Raw genomic sequence first — 17,288 nt, 5'->3', positions numbered from 1 at the left:
ATTTAAAATAAATTATATATTATATAAAAGAGGTGGTCAGGGGTAAGTTCAAGAGAACAAAAATAGTTATAGTTAAATTTTTCGATATCTTGCAACTCAAACAGCCCAGACGAAGCTCTACAAAGTGAGCCGAAGCGTGGGCAAATAAATAGTTATCAACTATTTGTTCTTCTCTACGACCGCTCCCCGACCATCTTCATATTTGGAAAAAGCCGGTCAACCGTTTATACATATGAAATAATTTATATCATACCAAAAACATACAACAATATCGTAGGTATTATTTTATTTATTTATTTTTTTAATAGTTTATTTATTGTTATTTACAACCGTATACACATATATACAACAAGTAAATTTGCTGTAGGTGACATAGTGACATGATACAAACATGTGGAGAATCTACCCACTGATAGAACTCCAATACAATTCCTAGAGGAGAAGATCTCGAGGCCATCTTCTTTTCAGACGCCTAGGAGGATTATTAGGTAATGAAGGAGAATCCAGGTTAGAAACAAGTGGATTTGGGTGGTTGAGAAGTTTGTTATGGAAGGAACGGTATCTGGTTCTGGCTAAATCGGCAACATATGGAACATTGAGGTCCTGATGGATGACTTGATTTGTGACAAAGTAAGGAGCCTTAAGGATTTTGGACTGTAAGGATTGGATTCTGGAGGAATTTGATGGTTTAGTGGAGCCCCAAAGCTCAACTCCGTATGTCCAGATAGGCCTTATAATAGTCACGTAGATCAGTCTTTTGTAATGGATTGGCAATTTAGACCGTTTGTCTAGTAAACGTTGCAATAGTCGGAATCTAAGAGCAGTTTCTTGTCTTTTTAGTCCTGTATGAGGGTTCCATGTCAGTCGTTTGCCGAGATGTAGTCCTAAGTAACGGATCTGTTCAACAGGAATAAGTGAGATATTATTAAAGTCATGGGTTTACGTCGAAGGGTAAATGTGATTAGGTGGGATTTATTGGAATCGTCGGTATTATTAAATAACAAATTTCGAAAGCCTTGTACATCACAGAGATGAAACTCCGGAGTAAAGGTCTCAGTAAAACTATAAGAATAAGAGAATGAGAAGTAAATAAGAATATGAGAAGAGATAGTGCAGGAACTGCTGATGGAAAATATTCTTAGAAGAGAATGACTGTTGTTCAGCCATGTGCAAAGAATGGCGATCAATAGAGACTATCAAAACAAATAAGAAAAGACTAAGGAAAAACGACCAGATCAGCTGTAGATTAGACAATACTTTAATGAATGCCATTAACATCAAGAATTTTTAATTTATCCATAATATCTCGTATCTGGAATTACCATGGCCACACTATTACGGATATAAAGGCATTTTCTGGAATACCATATTGAAAATCCCAAACATATTGGAAGAAAACCCAAACTAAAAAAAATGTGTTATTGGTTACTTGAGTTTTATAATAAAACCATTTGCCAAATAAATAAGATAAAGGAAGAAAAAGATAATTGCACCCATAATGTTGCCTAGTTAGTTTTTCAAAGACTTGAATATCTTTTTTGAATGTTTGCCATTTTCAATTAATAATAATAATTATTTCATTACAAATATTAATAAATGAAAGGTACAACACTTTTAGAATTAAATAGAAAACAAAGAATACCTGATATTCTTAGTAATGAAATGCGGATCATAGACCAGTCTGTAATAGGTATGCTACTTTAGACCGAAGTTAGTAGGAAGGGGTCGATAGGGTAGAGCCGAGCCCAAATCCGACCCTTTGATGAGGGCACAAAGGGACTGGGTCCGAGAGAGCATTGTTTAGGCTAATCCTCGGACAATGACAACTATTTAGTTAGGCTGAGCCTAGGAGTATTAGTGGGCCACTATCTATCCGCCCCGCAATGCCAGGTCCTAGCTCCAATAATGCAGGTGATAGGCACTGCTCTGGATTAAATTAGGATTAGCTTTCGATTGGAATCAAGTGAAAATGCTCGGTCGCGAATGTGTCGATAGTGCCCGTGTTACTGTCACACGTAATCCCTTAGTGCCAGTAGCCTCTGATATGGAGAATGGAAATAGATAGAATAGGATCAATATTTTGTGCAATAGTTCTCTGCGTCACATTCGGAATCCATGCATATTCATCACATAGCTTTATGAAGAAGAAAAGCATTCCGATAGTACAAGCGATTTGGGCTTAACAAAATATGTATTACCAGTTTGTGGGCCTGTTGTGTGATAATAACCATCTAGGATTTTAATGGATCTTTATAAGGAAGTTAATGTACCAATCAATATACATTCTTCAATCATTAGAAAAATTCTGGTTTAAAGTTCGTAATTTCTCGCCTTGCAAAAAATACAAACTATTTCTTTATTTGACTTGTATGTTTTTACATCAAATTATCATTTAATAAGATTTCTCAGATTTGGATATTAACTTCATTTCAAGAAATATTTCTTCGATGCGCGGTCAAAAGGGCTCAAGTCGAAAATATGAATTTTTCAGGAAAGCAAAAATAAAGTTCAAAACATTATGTAAAATCTAATTATTGATATTTTGGTAATTGTTATTTGTATAAAACAATATAGCAGTAAGTTTATCTTAAGCATTAAGATAAACCTTAATTTGTTCAACAACAAACCTTATTAAAAAATCCTTATTAAAATCAACAAACCTTATTTGTTGCTCTGATTTGGTGCTATAATACGACATAATCTCCAAATGCTCAAAAAGTGACTTATGACCGCGCACAATCACAATCAAAGATTGCTTGATCCATCAATCATTGCTTCTCTTCAAATTTTCATACATGAAAGGAAAATGAGAGACATAAGAAATGACATAAATAGTAGAGATAGGATTTTCATGTGATAAAGAAAACAAAATCAGTATTTCAATTTATATAAATATGTAGTAACAACGTAGAAATATTTAATATAGAAAATTAAAAAATGGTTGTTTTTCAGCCTCATTTCTCATAGGCATTTTCAAGGAACAGGATAAAATGCAAAAAGCTTATTTTTATGTCAACACAGTTTACTTAAATAAGCTATTTTTTCTCACATTTTTATAAATATTTTTCATGACCTTCAAGCTTTTCATTGTAAATAAATAACGATTTTTCATGTAATAATTTGAGTTTTATTAAAACATTTGTGGTCACGTGTATGAAGTTGTCATGACAACAGCACGTACGTAACTGGGGAACTTCTTTACTATGTGTTTCTTATAACTTTTTTGTCATATGCATTAATAGAATTAAACAGAATTTTTATTCTTCTCTGGCAATTAATTTTATCTATATTATCTATAGAATATTAATATTTTGTGTTTCTAAGGTTGACTGAAAATGTTAAAAATAAATGTAAGAGTATTTCTTAAAAGTCGCAGACCGTCGCTTATTATAAAAGAGCCCTTTCCGCAATACCCAGTAAATAAGGCATTTAAAAATCTTATTTGCACCCTCTTCAACCCTTCCACTCTTCACAGCAAGGTTCCTCCTTATCGGTACTGAATTTAAATTGGTTTCAGATAAGAGAATTAGAATTAAGCCCTTTCAGACTGGAAGTCTTTAAAAGTGGATGAGCAGTTCTTCGGCTATAAAAGGAAACATTTTAAGAAAAGAAAAAGAAATAATGAAGTTGAAGGTTCTAACGTTAAAGCCTTTGGACCATTAAAGGTGAGCAGTTAAGAGAGAGGCTTCTGTGATGGATTCATTAATTCGCAAAGGATCGGGGTTTAAATGATGAAGAAGCTGCCCTCACTCGGATTGAGGTTTTATATCCTAGCGCAAACTATAGTGAATAATGTAATGCCACTCGGGGAATCCTGGTTATCTATAATTGAGTTTCAATGGCAACTATTTAAGAGCGATGTGCTTCTTGCATTATACAGGCCCCTTCTTTTTTTTTAAACTTGAAATTCATACTAATAATAATAATTAAATTTAATTTAGAAAAATAAACTTTATGGTACCGGAAATCGGACCCGAGCCTCTGGGTTAGGGCCAAGCATCCTAGCCATTGGGCCATACCAGAACTCCTTGTAAAAAATAGATCAGAATATCCAGATTATAATAAATGTTTAAAAAAAATTGTGATGGTTTGTTATTGACTAATTCTTTCCACTTGGTCATCGAGATCATACGAAGACCAAATAGAAAAGGAGATATTCAAAAATCTTGATTGCGAGAAAATCATAATTCAAAGTTTGACGACTCCGGAAAATTCAGTCTTAGTTTTTTATGAGATACTGTCAATTATTGTTATTAATTGTTAAATCTTACCTCCTGAGAGTTCATTAATTTCATAAATCGTCTGTTTTCTTATCTTACGCGAGTGCAAAGCCTTTTGTTTCCCTTTATAGATATTTGAATTCAATAGATACTATTTGTAGGAATTACATAATATTTACTTTTTATGGATTAGAGGGCCCTGAGGTTCTTACATAAAGAAATAAGAGTTAATTTCAATAATATAACATCGAGTACGCAATAATGTTATGTTACAGATCTTTTATCCATAAAAAAATTTCTAAAAATTGTCCCTTGAATAATAAAGGTTCAAAGTAGTAAAAAATAAAAACTCTTTAAACTTCAAGCCTAAATAAAAACAATGTAAGATGTTACAAGAAAATTAGAATATAGATACAAAGAGAGTAAATAATTATAAAAAAAAAATGTTTTGAAAAAGAAGAAAAAAATAAAAAACAATCAAATTAAACTAAGAAAGTATAAATAAATATAGGGAAATAATTAATAATACAGCTATATGTAATAGAACTATAAATATAGAACTAGAGTAATAAATAGTAGAACAATACTTATTAGCAATAGTAACAAATATGGTAAAGTAGGTGTAAATGGTATATCGATGGGGTAAAGTGAAGAGCAAAGGTAAACTACGGTAATAAGTAAGAAGCAGATAAAAAGAAGAATCATAACTAACAGATAAACATAACAGATAAAAGGAAAAAAAAGAGGGGAAAAGGAAATGTAAATATTAGCAAAGATTTGGGAAATTTTTTTAATTATTTAAAACAAGGGGTAGATGTATCACTAGCGATTTGTTGAACTTCCATTGCTTTTCGCCCATTAATCGACTTTGAATGGTTCGGCCACAAATTTAGACTACCCAATCCAAATATGCCATCCGACTATTTACGCATGTGGGAATTTGCTATTGTTAGTCGAATGTGAAGAAGCACTTTAAGGAAAATGACGACCCCAGAGCACTACTAGAGCGATCTGGTGGAGAATGAAAGAGATATCGGAGTGGAGAAGATAAGGAGGGGCAGTAAAAGGGACCACTGCCCACCTGATAAATCAATTATAGCCCTCGGTAGCTGCGTTATCTCGAGTGATTACTGAAGCAGTCGTAATAAATAGGCTTTATGGCTCACTGACCGAACCGTATAGATATGTTAACTGTCCAGGGTTATGGCTGGGTCGTCTGGCTTTAGAGCTAACATGTCCACTAGCACTCCTCCACCCTCACCTCCAAAAATACTTATCTTGTTGTAGTAATGTGTCCGTTTCATAGTAAAATTCATATGGAACGGACACATCAAAACAACAAGATAAGTATTTCATCGTGTACCTTCAACTACCATTGGCAGAAAAAGGTAATATTCAACTTGAATTATATAACCATACGTAATGCAAACTATTAATTTAATATTTTTCTGTTTTAGAGGGATCGGGGGGGGGGGGAAAGCACTCCTCTTACCATGGGAGGACGAATATTCCTTTAAGAACAATTCGGAAGTATAGCCTGAATAAAGTTATAAAAAGGAAAACTAGAAAGTCCAATTATATATTGGTGGAATTGAAAAAAAAAAAAAACTAAAACAGTATAAAAAAACTAAAAAAATTACATAAATTGAATTAAACTATTAAAGAGTAAAGTAATATATACTCAAATGAAATCCATTTAATATAAAATTCAAATAGACCAAATTCAAAAAGGGAAAGATGTGGAAAATATGAAATTCTTATTCAGCATTCAAAAAAACCTGTAGAATCGTTAAGAAAAAAGAATTTTTCTGAAAATGGGCTAATTAAATATGAAAATTAAAAAAAGGCTGGTTCATTTTAATATGTACATAATTTCGTCTACTTTAATTTTATATACAATCTTTCCTTTTATAGCAATTAGAAAAAAACTATAATAAATAGAAAAAAAAAATGTAATAGGAATAAGTGAATTTTCGTCTACAGAATGGTATAGCTTTCTTGGAGTAATTATTTGGTCTTACTTGGGTAGTCATTGGTGGTTTCCATTAGATTCAGCAAAAAAATTCTCAAGCTACATCAAAAAAACTAATACATTATTAAAACAACCAAATATGTCCGCTCCCCTTCTGAAAAATCTCCTTTCCTCTCAAGGAATTTTCATTGACTCTTTTGAAACTTCAATCTCATAATAAACGAATTTTTTTTAACAAAGTGTAATCAACAGATAAATTATTTTTGATTTGGGGTCGTTTTCGGTACTTCATTGCCTTTGTAGAAGATGACCCTAGTACAGACGATAATTAATAAGTTGTGGATGAAGCCAGTGCCAACCAAAGGGGAATCAAAGCGAGGTTTTAATTTCTATGATCACAAATTTAAACAGTGGAACTTTTAATATGTCAAATTTGGATAAAACTCAAGACCAATCAATTTCTTCAAGTAAATTAAATACCATATTCGTTAAGTTATATGATGAACTTGCCCTTCATTTACCTTAACTGGAACTCTGTAATGTTGATGAAGAATGTTCTCTGTTGCTGATAGTTATCAATAAAGACGTAAATTTGTAAGATTATTTCTACATTTGAGAAGTGAGGAGTTGGCTTCTGTTGTTCACAACTATTTCAGTAAAGTAATACATATTACTTCTAATGCATGCGTCAAAGAAAAATAATTTATTTTTAAACTTCCTCAATAGTTTATTTTAATCATTACCGATTGAAAATAGTTTTTTCGTATTTAAGACGATTATTGAGATTGGCAAATCTTAATAATTTATTAATGTCTAATTTAGAATAAAAATAAATTCCGGTACCGGGAATCGAACCCGAGCCTCCTGGGTGAAAGCCAGGTATCCTAGCCACTAGACCATACCGGACATGTAAGAAAATGTGCACATATAATTAGTCGGATTAGGTAAATATCAAAATTAAAAGGAAATTCGACATTTGAAATCGTCTTAAAACATGATAACTGATTTTTTTTTTTTTAATTTTTATAAATTGGTGTTTTTGGCATGGATGGCTTTATTATGTTATATTACTACGTTTATAAATTCTTGAAAGAATTTTTAGGAAATGTGTTTTCCTAAGAGAATAATGTAGATATCAAGTTAGAGTAACTGACTCCTCTTTGAATGTGAAACATTGTAATTAATAAACATTTTAACATTGTAAAAGTTTTTATTTTGTTAGTTACCAAGCATTAGATATAGACCGAACGCCTCATTCGAAAAACATGAGTGTAATGAATTTTTTATTACTTCATATTATGGTAACACTGTGTCTTAAGACTTTAATGAACCTGGAAATAGAAACTTAAATAAATAAAAACATATGGAATCATGTTTAAAAGTTGTAATTTTAAACGCAAGAATTATAGAAGAACTATAGAAGAAAAAAAAACTAATGACAATAATTCTAAAAAATAAGTAATATAAAAAAAATGAAGAGAATACAACGCAGAAAAACTACAAACTTATTTAATCATTCATAATTCTTCGTCACGTAAAAAAATTAATATTCAATAAAAATCTATTAATAATAACTTAAAAGTACAATGTTTTGCCGAAAAATTTCAAACATTTAATTTTCTGATATATTTTTGGGAAAATATTTCTTTGAAGCAAAAATATCTATTTATGAAAGCCAAAGTTGATTCGATTTTAAAATTTTATAAACTACTGAATTCTTATACATACATCTGCCTAAGTTCGGGACCCTTAGAAAACATACAAATAAAAAAAAAGATAATAAATTACTAAAAAATTCATTATTAAATTTTTAAATGAATTTATCTAACTAAATCGAAAATGATAACAATCATAGTTCTACGTGAATTTTGAACTTATTACTAAAATTGAAAAGGAATAATATCCTTTTGGTTCTGGTATTATTAAGTTCTAAATCATTTATGGAATATTTTTTATCAAATTATACTTCTATAATTTAATTTAATAACAAATATAATCAGCTCCTGAGGCAACTCCGGTATGGTCTAGTGGCTAGGATACCTGGCTCTCACCCAGGAGGCTCGGGTTCGATTCCCGGTACCGGAAATTATTTTTTTAATAATAAATAGACATTATTTTTGAATGTACATTTTAATTTAAATAATTGTGTGTACATTCATCTCTTTTGCTATTATGTTTAATTAATAACCTAAGAGAAGTATATATAATCATGTAAAACGCCGAAGCTTATCGAAAGCGTTTTGGCATTGAAATATAAATAAGTTTTTAAATTACAAAAAAAAAGAAAATGCTACTAATTATTTTTTTATCTAAACTGATATTAACTGAAAGCAATAACTATTAATAATAAGTAACTCAAATGATTATTTTTTTATTTTAAAATAATTTTACAAATGCTGAACTAATATAACACTCATTTGATTAAATAAAATTTGTTATTTTACTAGATATAGTAGTAAGAATTAATTAGCGTACGGAAAATGATTATGTTACAAGTAATCATTATAATTAGAGTAGTTACAAAGTTTGATTTTTTTTTTTTATATACCGTAAGAAGTATATGATTTTCCTGAGAGATTGAGATCAACATAATGCTGAGATACAACCTATTTTTCACCCTTCAATTTTAAGAAAAACGGTTATATTAGAATTTGGTGTATGAAATTCAGATATTCATTCATTAATTAATGATGTATTACTGAAATTCAGATGTGTATATTCACAAGGTTTCCATATGTTTTCGACTTTGTGGAGAAAAAAAATAATACCAATAGAATAAAGAACAGAAAAATGGTAATAACGAAATGTTGGATAATTTAAAAAACAAAATTCTGTCTGGTACCAATTTATATTGCTTTAGTAACATAGCCCATTTTTCTTGATTATAGAACGGGTTTTAAAGAAAATGACCGGTGTGATATGCACACCAACAAAATTATTTTTAAGATGGTATATTTTAATTATTTAACGATTCTTCGCTAATCATAAGCTTAACTATTATTTTTCAAAAAATATTCCGGTACCGGGAATCGAACCCGAGCCTCCTGGGTGAAAGCCAGATATCCTAGCCACTAGACCATACCGGAGATGTACATAGCACAGAAATTTGAGTTTCAAGAAAATTTAAAAATATATTTCAAGATTTATTAATTCCTAGACCTGTGTTATGTGTAATTAAATGAGTAATCTTAATAAAGAAAAAGTTTGATTTATGAAAAAATATATCTCAGGAACCATTCAACACACAGATATCTGCGAGAACTTAAATTATAGCTAGTTAAATTTACTACAGCATAGTTTATAACATTTATATTTGTAGGAGTAGTAATTTTTATGATATTTGACAAAATAAATTCACAAAATGTTAATTTCTAGTTGTTCCGATAAAATGTTTGATTTAAAAAAAAAAATAATTCTGGAACCATAAGGCGTACAGATGTCTGTTAGCACTCAAAATGAAAGTAATTTAACTTACGATAAATTAGTTTATGACTCGTTTCTTTGTAGGGCTAGTAGGTTTTATGATATTCGCATATAAATATAAATTTTTCACATAAAAATTGTTCGAACAACTATAAATAAATTTTTTAGTAAATCTCATGAAAACTACTTACTCCTACAAAGATAAACCAAATGAACTACTTTATAGTCCATTAAACCAGCTTTAATTTTACGTGTTAATATACATCTGTACGATTCTGTCGAATGATTTTTGAGATATACATTTCTCAATATAAATTCACTTACTACTGATGACTTAAAACTTTCAGTACATTTTTTTTATGAAATGTTGCTATTTAAAAAGTTACATCTCGAATACTATTAATGTAAATAGCTCCATTAGAAAAGATACATTTTTTCATTTAATCTATCGCCTCTGAGAGTAAAGAAAGGGATCGATACTACAGTAATATTTATATGCAAAATATGATTTTTTCCTTGCAAAAATATATATATATAAAAAAATTTCTTATGAGTATCTTGTAAGCTTAGGTGTACGCAATAGGCATCGAAGCATGTGATTTTAACATAAGCCAAGTCTTACCCTCAAAACTAAAAAACATATTTTATGTGTGCTAACGTGTTAAAATTCTAAACTACTATTAAAGACAATACTTATTTTATTAATATATATTTTTTTAATTTACGCATCTATTCAAAAGGTTCAATTCCAGCAGTTATTTAATAATTAACTTTAAAAACAAGTAAAGTAATATTTCAATATCCAAGTATCCAAAATTAATTATTTATAATCCCTCATTATCATCTCCGGTATGGTCTAGTGGCTAGGATACCTGGCTTTCACCCAGGAGGCTCGGGTTCGATTCCCGGTACCGGAATATATTTTTTTCGAAAATAATAATTAGTAATATTAATTCATTTTAGGATTTGTGAAGTGTCATTTTGGAATATTAAATTATTAAAATAAAATTAAAAAAGCAATTTTGTTGGTTTGCTTATGAATCCGTTTATTTACTTTAAAACCCTTGATAAAAAATATAAATTCACCTTTTGTGATATCATTTCTATTTCTATTCAACAGCACTGAACTAATGAATATATTTTTAATGATATAATTTTTCAATATTATTAGATTAATGTTAGGTTTTTTAAAACCACATTGATTACTTCGTAATGGCTTAAAGTGATAGCCTCTATAGTATAAGTATTTTAGTCCTACAAACATATTTTGCTGATTTCCATAATTTGTTTGGTATAAAGAACTATCCATTCACAATTTCGTTCCTGAATGCATGGCTACATAAAGGCCTTTAATTGACAAATATGAAAGTCAAATTAAAAATTTCTTTAAATTAGTATTTATAGGTGTAGTACATCTCCGGTATGGTCTAGTGGCTAGGATACCTGGCTTTCACCCAGGAGGCTCGGGTTCGATTCCCGGTACCGGAATATTTTTGAAAATGATCATTATAATTTTTAATTAATTTTATGATACGCGAAGTCATTTTGAAATATCAAACAAGATTATTTATTTCATTTACTTTATTTTGGTTATTTATCATAGTTGTATTCTTATTTTTATCATTATTTAACTCATTTATTCGCCTATGTATATTTTGTGATGTGTGTATATTATTTTATTATTACTACCTATTTAGTTTATACTTATTTAATTTATTATATTTATATTATTATTATTGGTTTACTTATTAAGTATGTACATATCGTATGATTTAATATTTTAAAAAGTACGCCAATGAAAAAAAAAAAAAATACTAGAAATAGAATTTTGAATCGTTAAGATTTTTGAGCCTTACAAATATTAATGTGCAATAAAAATGAATGGTGCAGGATAGCATGAATAAACAAATTTATCTAAACCATGCAATTTGCGATAGCCTTACAGGTACTAACCATACGACATATGATATCCACATGGAGATGTCAATATCTGTAGCAGATATTAATCACGTGACTATTTTTTAGAAAATTTTGAAATGATTGTAATAATAATTATAGCACTAAAAAAACATTACTAAAGCTCTAGTAAAATTTTAACTACGAAATTTAACACATCTCTTTTTCAATGCAAAAAGTATTTTCAGACCTAATCTGTGTTGTGCTGGCAATGAATCTAGTGACTTTATCCTTAGCGAAGGCTCTAGTGCGCCAAAATTGAAAATTCATAAATTTGGTATAAGGTAAGAAGTGTTTTTTCATATCTCTGAAAAGTTTGAATAAATGTTTAGAGCTCTATCTACACCTCATTATGAATTTCCTTTTAATTTTGATATTTACCTAATCCGACTAACTATATGGGCATATTTCCCCTTATGTCCGGTATGGTCTAGTGGCTAGGATACCTGGCTTTCACCCAGGAGGCTCGGGTTCGATTCCCGGTACCGGAAGATTTATTTTTTATTTTTTCAAGATTTAATAAAACATTAAGATCGGTAGTCCCTAAACGCCAAAAGTAAAAAATACTAACGTGAATCGTTGAAATAAACTTATGGAAAATTCTATACTAATTTTTTTTTAAGGATCAATTAAATGTGACAGAAGCCGAACTATGTACGATGAAACTTTTACCAAAGTATAAGTGAACAAGAGAAGCCAAAACAAATCAACGTCAAACCTTCATAAAAACCAACAGTTAGCTCTAGTTTTTATCGAAGAAGAATGCGCCTATGACATATTGTCGTTGTAAAAGAAAGAGGTGGTAAAAAAATATAACCCCAGTTAGATAGCACTTCGCTACAGTTTAAAATAGTCAGTAAAGGATAGGAAGGCTTCGTCTGGAAATAGCTGCCTAAAGAAAGACATTAAGAAAGTGACAGGCTCCATATTTAATCGAAGGATACCGGATATGAGACATATGAGACGTGCACTTGGGAGATGACTCCTTCAAAGGGTTCGACACATCCATGTTCCTGCACCTCCCACCTAATCCTTGGATTCAATAAACCTCCAAGGAGGAACATTAATCTTTTTCAGCGGCATGTGCGCCCGATGTCATCCATCAGCGGTGTCCCCATTGTTCCAGTGAAATTTAATTTCCACAACAGCGCGAATTCCCCTTCTCGAAGAACGTCTTAGTTCGTGGCTTCTCTTGTCGACTCCGTGCACGTCCAGGGCGGTTTCCAAGGTCGTTAATCATGCCCAATTGTCGAGGATGTGGTGACGGCCTCTTTTACATAAACAAGTCGTTTGGGATTTGACAGATTTCTGGAGATTACACTTAGTTTCAATTTCATACAATATAAACATAGCATTCTAGTGACAATGAAATCACTTTACTTCATATAAAATATTTTTTAAAGGTTAAACTACATAGATTAATAAGAATTTATTTAAACGTAAAAAAACACACGTATGCCATTTAAACTATTATTTACATGAATTTAATTTTTTATCATTCTTTTTTTTTTTAAGCTTGCTGAATTTCTATATTGCAAAAACGAAAAAACCTTTACCTCTTTTTATTTGAACTCAATACATAATTCCTAAAAATAATATATATTATTTTCTAAGAGCTAATATATTTTTCTAGATAAACATTTAGATATATAGAACAATCATAACCTTTGAAATATCATATATACTTTATTTCTTCATGTATGACGTTTCAAACTAATTTTTTTTAAATTTTCAAACCCTTATTTCATGTCCCAGTTTTCCGGAAGGTTCAATGATCTAATTGACAAGAATGGTGATGAAGTATTTATGATATTTTGCATGATGGACGTGTACCCAGTTTTCATATCGATAAGCATGGGACCGCCATTTAATGAAAAAAGTCAACACCTCAAGGCCGGATTCTACCGGGACCACCCGCTGACCTCCGAACAATAAGCTTGCGCCTAACTCCTGAGCTACGAGCGGCCCCTGAATATAATCTTTAAAAATTTTGTTAGCGAAGATTTTTCATAATAATTTACTGCAATCCATCTATTGAATCGAAATTTCCAAAAATGACAGAATGATGACTTTTTTGTAACATTTAATCATACGTTTCCCTCCCCCCTATGCTTAACAAAACAAATTAATAAAATATAAGAGCATAATTAAAATGGTATGTAAGAAATATGTATCGTCATGCAAAAAAATGAATACTTTGGTTTAAAAATTGGTTTATTTTTCTCTAAGAAAAGAAAAATAAACGCAACAGGAGAAAGTGCTGTCATCTTTTGTCTTATAGGCAGACTAATGCATAGTCCCCTTTCACATTATTCTGTCTTACCTTGGAAGTCCGAAAAAAAACTTTTTACAAATTTAATTTTCATTCTCCAAATTATTGTAGAAGTCAGATACCATTCAATACTCTGCAAAAATATGGTTGGAATGAAATATCTGTAAAATGATACGTTGATTTATTTTTAATTTTTAAATTTAAAAATCGTCTAGTAATTTATAAAAAAAACCTACTGTTTCTAGCATAAGCTTTATGGACAAAGCTTTACGGTTCTCACAATTGTATATGAAACGAATTCAAATATGTTTGTATCAGAAATGATGAAATGTTAAATAAGGATTATGATATCTAAATTGCCATTGATACAATGTTTATTTACAAATGAACCATCAATAAACATAAATTGAATAGATGACTATCAAGCCATAGTTTCATTTATAACTATTTTTTGCCCAAATCTCACTAACATCACGCTAGAAACTTTAACAATCCATATTATTATATTGATAATATAATAAAATATATTATATTTATATTAATAATTCAGAAAACATACATTTAAATTATAAATATACGTTTTTTAAGAAAATAGGAGGGTAACCCATGCCCGCCTAAAGGCAGACCAATCCCTATTTTACAAATAATACACCTGCTCATTTAATTGCATTGTTGGTTGCTCAAATTGTATAAGTCTAATTTACATGTATTCTGGAGTTCAGATTGTATTATTTTTTTCAATATATTGCAAGTTGGAAAAAAAATAAATTTCAAGTCTTTATCCCATCATTTTATTTTGTACTTCAATTTATAAAGATAATTTTTCTCCTTATTTATACAATAAAATATTACACGGTGAGCACTAAAAACCTTTTTACCTTTTTATATAATATAGAAACATTTTCCCCAGAAATTCGGGTTATGGAAATACAAAATGGCAGAGTGAAATTTATAGGACATCCATTATGTCTCCATTAAAATTGAACTCTGGATGAACCAAAAGATTTATTCCGGCACCGGGAGTTGAACCCGAGTCTTCTGGGCTAAAGCCAGACATCCTAGCCGCTGGACTATACCGGACTTGCAAGCATAATGTAAATAAATAATAAAAAAGTCCGCGAGGTGTTTCAAGTATAATGACGTCGGTAAATGTAGTTCTCTGATACAATACGAACGACAGGATATATCAAACGTCCCTAAATACACTGAAATGTGCACCAACTAGTTCATTATATATATATTTTACTATTATTAATTGACAAAAAGTATTATAGCCTGTCAATATTTTTAATGAATTAATTTTTCTCAAACATTTGGGGGAAATGAAATTTTTAATTTCCAGTCAAGACTTTCTCCCATTGTGAAGGGCACGACAAGTTATAGGATTAATCTTCCAGAAGTATTCTTTTCTAGTACATTGTAAAAAAATAAAATAAAATAGAACAATGTATTTGTGGATATTGAGGATTAATAAATAAGACTATATTGAGGTGAAGCTTCGCAACTTTATTATTCCCATACAATGATAACAGTTTTTTAGCCCAAAGAATTTCGTCAGCTAATTATTAAAAAAGTACAATAGTATAATTTAAGATCCATAACTATTAAAATTAAAACATTAATTAAATTTTCTATGAAAATGTGTTCTACAATACTGTGATACAACTAACTCAAGGTTTGTGCCAAAACTGAATAGGGGTGAAATGGAGGAAAGTAAATTTGGATTTGTTTTGGTTCTTCCAACACGTAACCGTTATTTCTGTTTTGTATTTTATCTATTCACATGTAGTGAGGTTAATTATGTCATATGTATTTATAAGGTTGGAGTAATATAATTTTAAGTTTTGATCATCTGATTTTTTGTTGATAGGCCAATTATTATATTTTTCTATAGCTATAATTTCTATTAAATTTCGCTTAAAGTTTTATACGTTGTATATTAGATTTTTGCTCTATTTTGTCTTTTGAATTGGTGTAAAGTTTGGATAAATTGGCCGTGTTTTGTACGCTATTGTGTAATCGCTTTTGTTCTTGTTTAGAGTTTTTGATATCCTCTCTGAGAGTATTGATATGAAAGGAAGGAATTTTGTAGTATATATGTAATTTTTACTTTATTGTGGTTTAGGTTGTGTCAATTTCAGTGTTTCTTTTAGTAATTGGCAAACTATATATATCTTGAATCTGAGTTTTCAACAGAAATACACTTTTTATGTCCTTTGAGTCCAAATAACCAAGTCTTACAAAAGGATCTGTGTACGTATGTAATGTATTTATGTATGTATATGAAGAATGTTAAAGCACCATTTTCTTTACAATCGCCTCTTTCGTTACACTTGACTTTTTTCAGACCATAAAATAATTAGGGAACAGAAGCTTCACGATTAGCATTCATGAAATATTATTGCAATTATTTTTTCGTACAGCTAAAATATTTTGAACAGATGACAATGCTGATACATACATTTTGATTAAATAACAGAACTTAATTTGGAAATTATACCAAATGTTCTAAATTAAAATTTTTAAATATTTATAGTTTATTTAATTTAATTATTTTATAAAGAACCAGAAATATTACACGCTGATTACTTAATGTAATTAGATTAATAACTTGCAATTCCGGTATGGTCTAGTGGCTAGGATACCTGGCTCTCACCCAGGAGGCTCGGGTTCGATTCCCGGTACCGGAATAATATTATTAAATTTATAAAAATTATACCAAATCCTTTGTTAGATCTATTTTGTTTTGTTTTTAATATTTAAATAATTTGATAGTTACCAAGGAAAAACAAATATGAGAGAGAAAACAGAAACACGCAAATTATACTCTAAACAAAACGATGCAAAATTAAGTAGAATTTAAGGAGAACAATGAACAGAGCTTAACTTAGTTTTATTCTTAACATTGTATAATTTCTATATTTTTTAATTAAAAACATTTTGGAATGAAAGTATATCAAATCGTAGATTTGGCGTACTGATTGGTTTCAGCGAATGATGCAACTATCTCCTCAATTATTAGTCTGATTCAGTTAATTATTGGCAGTTTCACAAAATTGTTAATACTGAAGCACAAATTTGATCTAGCTATAGGTGAATAAAAACATCTTATTATTCCCAAATTTTCATTTGAAACCACTTTATTTTATAGATTTATGGGATAATATAGATATTTAAAAATATATAGATTCAATAATATAAGCGATAAGAGTTCATGTCCCAGTTTTCCACAAGGCTTCAATGATCTAATTGCCAAGAATGGTGATAAACTATTTATGATATTTTGAATGATGGACGTGTACCTAGTTTTCATATGTATGCTTATGGATATGACATAAATTAAAAAACTATATATATATATATATATATATATAAAGAGAGTAAGTGAATTTTTAAAGGCTAACTTTCGCACAGTAGTTTATTAGGACAGACTTTCTGAAGCTAC

At 29.8% G+C, this 17,288-nt stretch overlaps 7 non-coding genes across 7 annotated transcripts; 5 read left to right on the top strand and 2 right to left on the bottom strand.

Annotated features, from left to right (window-relative positions):
- Nucleotides 1-7,026: 7,026 nt before the first annotated feature.
- TRNAE-UUC (transfer RNA glutamic acid (anticodon UUC)) lies at nucleotides 7,027-7,098 on the bottom strand. The gene has a single exon. It is a non-coding gene; the product is annotated as a tRNA-Glu (tRNA).
- Nucleotides 7,099-8,205: 1,107 nt separating this feature from the next.
- Nucleotides 8,206-8,277, top strand: TRNAE-CUC (transfer RNA glutamic acid (anticodon CUC)). The gene has a single exon. It is a non-coding gene; the product is annotated as a tRNA-Glu (tRNA).
- A 929-nt stretch (nucleotides 8,278-9,206) lies between these two features.
- Nucleotides 9,207-9,278, bottom strand: TRNAE-UUC (transfer RNA glutamic acid (anticodon UUC)). Its single transcript has one exon. It is a non-coding gene; the product is annotated as a tRNA-Glu (tRNA).
- A 1,182-nt stretch (nucleotides 9,279-10,460) lies between these two features.
- Nucleotides 10,461-10,532, top strand: TRNAE-UUC (transfer RNA glutamic acid (anticodon UUC)). Its single transcript has one exon. It is a non-coding gene; the product is annotated as a tRNA-Glu (tRNA).
- A 499-nt stretch (nucleotides 10,533-11,031) lies between these two features.
- TRNAE-UUC (transfer RNA glutamic acid (anticodon UUC)) lies at nucleotides 11,032-11,103 on the top strand. Its single transcript has one exon. It is a non-coding gene; the product is annotated as a tRNA-Glu (tRNA).
- Nucleotides 11,104-11,990: 887 nt separating this feature from the next.
- TRNAE-UUC (transfer RNA glutamic acid (anticodon UUC)) lies at nucleotides 11,991-12,062 on the top strand. Its single transcript has one exon. It is a non-coding gene; the product is annotated as a tRNA-Glu (tRNA).
- A 4,399-nt stretch (nucleotides 12,063-16,461) lies between these two features.
- TRNAE-CUC (transfer RNA glutamic acid (anticodon CUC)) lies at nucleotides 16,462-16,533 on the top strand. Its single transcript has one exon. It is a non-coding gene; the product is annotated as a tRNA-Glu (tRNA).
- The last annotated feature ends 755 nt before the right edge of the window (nucleotides 16,534-17,288 follow it).

The sequence above is a fragment of the Halyomorpha halys genome, unplaced genomic scaffold, assembly GCF_000696795.3.
Source record: "Halyomorpha halys isolate HHAL.00 unplaced genomic scaffold, Hhal_1.1 Scaffold587.1, whole genome shotgun sequence".
NCBI lineage: Eukaryota > Metazoa > Arthropoda > Insecta > Hemiptera > Pentatomidae > Halyomorpha > Halyomorpha halys.
The sequence above is the reverse complement of the archived record's forward strand: the minus strand, read 5'-3'. Positions and strand labels throughout refer to the sequence as shown.